This window comes from Polypterus senegalus, chromosome 16 (genome assembly GCF_016835505.1).
Source record: "Polypterus senegalus isolate Bchr_013 chromosome 16, ASM1683550v1, whole genome shotgun sequence".
Classification (NCBI taxonomy): domain Eukaryota; kingdom Metazoa; phylum Chordata; class Cladistia; order Polypteriformes; family Polypteridae; genus Polypterus; species Polypterus senegalus.
Window position 1 is genome coordinate 31,996,217 of NC_053169.1, and position 8,464 is coordinate 32,004,680.

Consider the following 8,464-nt stretch of genomic DNA (forward strand, 5'->3'; position numbering starts at 1 on the left):
TTTTAAAGCCTTAAATTTTACACCGTTTGGCTTGCTCTCTCTCTCAAGGGTGGGGATCGATCTGTTCTTAGCATAATTCTTTTTTTTTGTAAAAACTTGATTGCTATGTATGGATTGCAATAAAATTAATAAAAAAATTTAAAAAAAAAAAAGAATTGATTTCAAGTTTCTATTAAATATATAGAAGGCTTTGAGTTTTTTAGACCCTGCCTGTATTTTGCAGTGTCTGCTCCCAACATTTCTTTTCTCAAACGTTGCTTTGCTTTTTATTCCAAGATCAACCGTAAAAACTGGCAGCTTTCTGTAGTCGTGCAACAACTTTGCCAATAGAGAAGTACCAGGCAGCAAATGTCGAGCATTTCAAAAAACTTCAACAAGTCCACTTTTCTAATTTGGCTTTTTCTTAATTACTTGCATTGGTTGTAATAGATTAGAAATGGTACTGTGTACAGTTTGTCAGATCTGCACTGGGCACTAACTTATACTGTGTTTCTCTGTTGTCTTTTTCCAGTTAATTGCAGTGGTACCCCCCACCATCAATATTAGAAATAATATTACTGATGTTAAGGGACAGATCAGGAAAAATGTCAGTTTAAACAGAACACATTTTTTACGGAATATTGCTGGATAATAACTCTGACTCTGAGTAGTATCTTGTTCATAGCTTGTCATCCCGGCCAATACCCCCAGGCCGCCAGATGGAGCCCTCCCTGCAGTATGGAGGTGCCCCGAAGACCAGCAGGGAGTCATGGACTATGTAGTTTTTATACAAGGCCCTGCTGGATACCACATGGGCCACAAGAGGGAGCTGTAGGGAGGACCAAAGATTTATTTGTGCCCTATAACCCGGAAGTGCGTCAGAGGAAGAGGAAGAGTGATGTGCTTCCAGGGTGAAAAGAAAAGGACTTGTACCTGACCCGGAAGTGAAAGAATCACGTGGACTGGGGATTGGGAAACATTTCCGGGTCAGGTACTATAAAAGGACTATGGGAGCTCCCAGACGGCGAGCTGAGCTGGGTGGAAGGGTGGCAACGCGTCTGGGTGTGTGGAGGATTGTTATTATTGTAGTTATTGGTTTGTTTATGAATATAGTGGAGGAGAGGGTGCTTTGTGCACTGTACTGTGAGAATAAAATCATTGTTTGGACTTTTACCTGGTGTCTGGAGTTGTGGACGGGGGTTCAAGGGAGCGATAGCGCCCCCTATCTGTCACACTTTATATAAAGTTTCTGGTGCATCTTCATTAAATATAGCTCCTTTTTTGACCGAAAAGACCTTTTTTTTGTTATCCATACTTCTCTAAAAAGATTTGATCAGTGTCGCATATGAGTGAAAATTTGGCATTGTGGTACAATGTAAACATAACTATAATAATTTAATTGCCTACCCATGTTTTAGGATAAACGATGAGTTTCAAAGATTCAACTTAAAAAATATATATATATATATATTATATATATATATATATATATTATATAGTTAAGAAAGACAGTGGAAGAAAACAAAGTGTGATGTCATGCCCTATGTGTATTCAGTGTACATGTGGTACACCTACTGTATACTAGTAAGAAAGCACATCAAAAAGACAAAAGATGGAAATTGTCATGCAGAATAACTGAAGTAAAAGCAGTTCATAAAACACACATTTATAAAAGGTCTCGCCTATTAAAAAAAAAAAACTATTCCAGTAAACAAAAAATAAGTTTGCTTGATTCAGTTAATTTCCAGCTCAGGGTGTTGGAGAAACATGTGGTTGCTTGTTCATTTAGCTATAGATTGGCTTGAATTATTTTTCATGAAATTCTAAAAGTGTAGGTAATTTGTATTTTTCAGGGATACACATGGATTCTGAATATTAGATTATTTTATATCAAGCTTAAGATGAACTTGGAATCACTGACACACACTTTAAAACAGGTGATGAAGGGCAAAATGCACAAACTTTAGAGGAACAAAAGCAATGTTTTTTTATGCTGGTTTATCTTGGAATAAATGGACACAGCAGCACCATATCAACTTCACAATAGTCTCTGCTACAGCAGGGATAAGGGCAAGTTTGCTGTCTGATGCTTAGGATCCATCTGTCCAGCTGTGTCCAGGTGGTCTTAGCTCAGCAAAATGGTCAGTAGGCTGGATGGCGTCATGACTTCCAAAAAGACAGCAGTCTTCTATCATCTTGTTCTAAAATTGTTTATAACATTTACCCATCATTCACATCTACATATACAACTTAAATTGTGACCATTTCTAGGCCTACAGCTTTTCTGCTTTCTCTCTGGTTGTGTACATTTCAAGAGGACTTTGTTCTGCAGGTCATAATGTGTTCAATATGCCCAGCAAAAGTTATAAAATTTTTATACAAGCTAACTCTGTGTTGAATTATTGAAATATAGCAACAATGATTTTGTATAACCAATAAATGTATACATTACAGTGCAATACTAATTATTGATTATGTTTACTATACAGTGCATTATGATTTAATCAAGTATCACATCACTCTATAGTGCAATTGCCAAAGGCAATTTCAAGTTGAGCCAAGTATTTTGTTATTTATAAAAATACATAACCTATAACCAATTCAAATATACGAGAAATCAGAGTTATGTCAGAACTGGCTAAATATAGGTAGCAAATATTTCTGTCATTGTCTGACTGGACTCATTACATTTCCTCTACCGGTCAGACATTTTGGAACACCTCAGTTTTTCTTCAAATTTAATCAGTTCAAATGCAATGAATGTTCTAAAATGGTTAAATGGTAAGCAGGTAAATTACTAGATTTTTAAATTTAAAGTTTAGGTTAGCAAACACTGACAAAAAGGAAATTTCAGAATATTACAAATGGGCCTTCTCCAGGAAGCAATAGATGGGTTACAACCTACAGATGTTCTACAGCAAATAAAGTAAATTAAGCCTAGCAAGTTGAAGCAAACAATTTCCACAGGTGTCCCAGCTTCTGTTGATTGTTTTAAGAAAGATGATGAGTTTTTAAGTAAAGTTTGAACAGACTGAGTTAATTCACTCTCTGAGGTACTACACTGTGTGTGTGTGTGTGCACGGGCGCGTATCTTGTGGCAGTTCAATACAAGTAAGGACAGTTCATGAGTGCTCCTAATTCCTGGTGAATTTAGTTGTAGTGTCCTAAATGAGAAAAAATGATTACTCCCAAGTATAAGACTACATTTGCATTGCAAGCTTTTTGAGCTATGGATGACAGTTTTTGTGCAATAAGGTGCTTGAGAAGTACAAGCACAGGTCACAAAACTTTGCAGCTGAGTAGCCCTACACTACCATACTAACCATTCTGAATACTTCAGTGTTAACTTCATTGAGTCTTCCTTATTAAAGTATGGCTCAGACAATTTTACTATTATAAAAATGCAAAATAACAACAAACTAACAGAATTATTCTTCAAGCTTATAGATTATAAAAGCTACATCACAGCATACCCTGATCGTCCACAACATTAAAACCACTGAGAGGTGAAGTGAGTAACATCGATTATCTCATTACAATGGCACCTGTCAAAGGGTTGGATAGATTAGGCAGCAAGTAAACAGTCCGCTCTTGAAGGTGATGTTTTAGAAGTAAGAAAAATAGACAAACATAAGGACTTTGACAAGGGCCACATTGTGATCAATCAATCAATCAACATTTATTTATACAGCACATATTCATACAAAAAAATGTAGCTCAAAGTGCTTTACAAAATGAATAGAGAAATAGAAGATACAATAAAAGATAAACATAAGTCAACATTAATTAACATAGAATAAGAGTAAGGTCCGATGGCCAGGGTGGACAGAAAAAACAAAAAACTCCAAAGGCTGGAGAAAAAAATAAAATCTGTAGGGGTTCCAGACCACGAGACCGCCCAGTCCCCTCTGGGCAATCTACCTAACATAAATCAAACAGTCCTCTTTGTATTTAGGGTTTTCATGGAAGGACCTGATGATGATGGTCACGTAGACTTCTGGCTTTCAGTCCATCAATGTTGGTGCATCATGATGCTTTGAGTAGGTGGTGGTGGCGCAGGCCGCCACCACAAAGAAACCGGAAAAAGAAACAGAAGAGAGAGTAGGGGTCAGTATGGATTTTGGAGCCACTGTGAATAATTATTATGAAGAATTGAACATACAGAGTATCAGTATTAAGTTAAAGTGATGGCTGCATGACTGGGTTGGAGTATCTCCAAAACAGCAGGCCTTCAGGGGTGACCCTGGTATGCAGTGGTTAGTACATCCTCAAAATACATCTAAAAAAAGACAACTGATGAACCACCTATAGCAAGGATGGCGAACTCCAGGCCTGGAGTGCTGCAGTGGCTACAGGTTTTCATTCTAACCCTTTTCCTAATCAGTGACCAGTTTTCACTGCTAATTCACTTTTTCCCCATCACTTCAAAAGCCCTGTTAGAAGAGTTCAACCCTCTGAATTGATTCCTTTCTTCATTAAATGACAGCCAAGCAGAAATGAGATGTGAAACGAGCTAACAGGTGACCAGCTAAACCTGGGCTTCAAACTCCAACCAATGTCACTCCAATCACTTTCTTAATGAGAAGCAATTCTTGCTGTTAATTAAACCCGTTATTTAATTCCATGGCACACATTTCGAAAACTCTGTACAAAATGTGGAAAACTTTTTTTTTAGTGACGCACGTTAATATCTTTTTATGCTGCACAATATTTTGACGGGCTGTTAACGCTGAATAAGTAACTGCTTTGCACAAATTGTGTGAATAAGGAACTGCCTGGAAGTGAATAACCTCAGGCTGGCCTGAAACGGTCACGGTCTCCTCATATCTCTGTGGGGTTAACGTCATACCTCCCGAAGACTTGCATGTAAAGTAAATTGAGGGTCCAATGGCGCACCTCCATAATGGATTAGCGTCACAGCCTAGGCTGATTGCCAACGAACGTTCATTAAATACTGCTAGGGATGGCTCCGGTCCCTGAGACCACCAAGTAGATCCCAAACACGCAACACCGACGACCAAAGCTTTTGCCCGTATGTATGAAGCAAAAGCACTATCAAAAATAACTCCACATTTGTGGCAGATGTGAAGTAAAAAATCGATTGTTTGTTGTTTGCTAGAGAATGCCTTGTGCATCCAATGATGTATTTTTGACATTTTTCACGCTTGCGACTTGTACTCGTAATTTTCAAAAGCAAACGTAACTTGCAGAAGCGCAAGCGTATTTTTCAGAAGTAAGCGCCACCAGCCTTAAGGAAGGCAGTCACAGAGAGCTGCAGTCCCGTTGCCCTTTAGATCGTTGAATGTGTTTTTCCATGGCTAAGCCACTTCGACCATTATTACTGTTGTTTCGTTCTTGTAATTTGTTTGATCCATTGCCTTCGTTTTTATGCCCAAAGCCCCGTGCTGATGACGAGTCGAGCAGGTGTTAACGCATATGAATATTTTGCTTTTAAATTCATGCAGAAAAGGGGACTTTAAAACACATGTCACACTGCCATTTAAAGCATGGAGGGTATACTTACTTTATTGTTTGTATGTATTTTCCTTGTATATGTTTGCTTTGCCCCATTTTAATTTTCATTCTAATTCTTCTTGAAAATGTCTTTGTGTAAAATGTTTTCAATAGTAAGATCTCAACTCGAGATGTAGGATATCTGTTCTATATTTGAAATGCTATTTGTGTGTCATGTATAGTCAATGGATACATCATTAGTCACCTGAGTTTCCATCCCACGACAATTGAAAAAGCATTGATCGCTTGCAGCAAAGGACTACTGTATCAGTGACTAGTCCACGACTTGTAGTGTTTACTCCGGAGTGTCGGGCAGGACACTGGGAAATGAGGCAGAGAATTCCACACAGAAGCTTAGAATGAAATTGACTTATTTATTAGAAATATTTGAATAAGTGGAGGTGTTTGTGTGTGGTCAACAATAAAAAAAGAATACAGAAAACCTATTGGTAAACTACACTAATGTCCACTAGATGTCAGTATTACTCAAATTATATCAATAAAGTTTTATGAGTGAACAGTATCAACAAACCTATAGTAAAGTACATTGACGTAACAACATAAACTGTTTATTGAAAGAATATTGCTGAATGTAAATAGCACTAAGGCACATTCCCAACATTTAAACGCTAAACTGTACACTTTAAACAACTTTGCACCTTAACGTATAACAAACATGCAATGCAAGTCAAATGCAGATAAACCCACCTGTGGTCATTAACGCACACTTCGTGACTGACTTGGTATATTAGAAATTCTTAACTATTGTCACTATTATAACTAATTAAGGAAAATAACAAACAAGGAAAAACAAACACACATGAATCTCACATATCCGCTAACATCCCATAATACCTGCTCTAGCGCTCTCTAACATCGGCTTTGTCTAGCGCGCCTTGCTCTCTCAGCTGTAATTTACATTCGAGTACGTTTGTTTCGTTCGGAGCTAAATTTTGGCTCTCGGCGTTCATTGTGTGCAATCTGTTGTGGCTCCGCACTCGCTCCGATTATTTTTTGTGGATCCAAACTAACGTGGTCTTTCGGTTTATCGAAATTGTGCGCCTCAACCCGCAGTGAAAATCCAGTCCTTCCAGGCTTAGCATGTTCTATCCGTGAACCTGTGGATACTTTTTGCGAGGGACTGACATTGCACAAAGGGGCACAAATAGGTGGTTTGCAGAGTTGGTGCTGTGTTGGGGTTTAAGGGTGCATGTACCCTGGATATATGAGCAATGCAAGAGAAAATCTGCAGTGACAAAGTGGACTGAAAGCTCCACATCTCCTGCTACAGTAAAAGTGCAGGGAAAAGAGCTGACATTTTCAGTTTTGGTCCAAATCCAACATTTTTTATGTTTTTTCGTTTTTTAACTTTTCAATTATTGTTGTGATTCAAATTCAATACGGATGTCTTTCAATATCTATCCTGAATAGATAGATACACACTTTTGGGTATTTGTTACTCCGCACAGACGTTCCTTTTTATCTCGGTGTTTCTTTGTGTCCAGGATGCTGGGTGTCGTTTCCCATGCCAAATCAATTCATCTGTTGGGTATGCTTACTGTTAATCCATGACGCTTTTTGTTTTACTTGTAGGATTTTCCTTGGGAGTTGCCATTTGTTCTAGATCTTCAGATCTTTCTTTCATCCAGTTTAAAATGACATAATTACACGGGGAAAAACGAAAAAAAGAGAATCTCTTTGCCGTGCACTCATTGGATTGTGTTTTTTCATAACTTGCATGCGCTGAGAAGTGTCAGTTTATGGGACTCCTGGGTAATTGTTTAAGTATACTTGTGTTTCAATTAAGTTTTTGATTATAGTAGGACTGAAAGTTTATTTCAGAGACGTCTCTGTCATGTTCATTTTATATATTTTACTCAGAGTTACCTGATTTGACGTGATAGAGAATATGTTTTTTTATTTTTGAATTCAGCACCAAAAAGTTATAAACATCATACGAAATAATCAAAACATTTTTTTCAACTACTGTATATCTGTGAAAGACCAACTGATACCCAAATGTGAAGGCATTTGTTGGACAAGAGTTTTATTCAGCACTCCTAAAGGGGTCTGCCAGAATCGCATTGAATTGCTGTCGTTTTGAAAATTCCACATTTTACCCCTTTAAGCCACATAGTAATTTTAGGTCATTTTTTTGTTTTTAGCTCTTATTATTTAAAAGATATTCGCAACAAAACTCGTCAACATATGTAAAAGTGGTTTATTTTAAGAAATGGTGAAGGGAGCTAAAAACGAAGCAACCTCTGACCTGACACCCTCCCCCACAACTCAGCCCCGCACCCAACCCCCGACGTGGGTTTCAATTTGTGTCGATACGTGCCTGAAAACATGCTTTATTTACTTCTCCTTCCTTCCCTTTTGTCCCTTTATTTTGATTCGTCTTTCAGGACACTCATTGTCACTCGTCTCCTGTAACGATTGAAACTGTGTGTTCTTCCGTCACCCTCTAGATCGGGTCTTCAGTGTTCAGTGAGCGCTTAATCGCCTCATGGACCCAGTATACACATACCGGCCTGCACTCTGCGTGAAAAAGTAGGATTAATTTTTTTCATAACTACAGTATTACTATAAACCAAATACTTTATTACAAAGTACATATAATAAGTTACATATAAAAATCTATAATTTTTGGTCACCGCAATCCTTTAAAATGCCAACTTCCCGCCGTAAATCTAGGCAACTTTTTTCATTCTCAAATCCACCGAATTGAAAAATTTCAGCATTCAGAATTTGGTCTCGTCCGTTGCGAGAGATTAACTTCTGAAGCGGAGCTCCCCTAGCAGCGGTGTTATTTTTCATATTATTGCTTATTATCCTGAGATATCCTGTATTTGTCCAACCTGAGGGGCACCGTATATGCAACCATGTATAAACATGGCCAACAAGAAAGGGGGTCCGAATGAAACGAAAAATAAAGCTACATCCAAGCTAAGATAGGCAAACCCAAGTT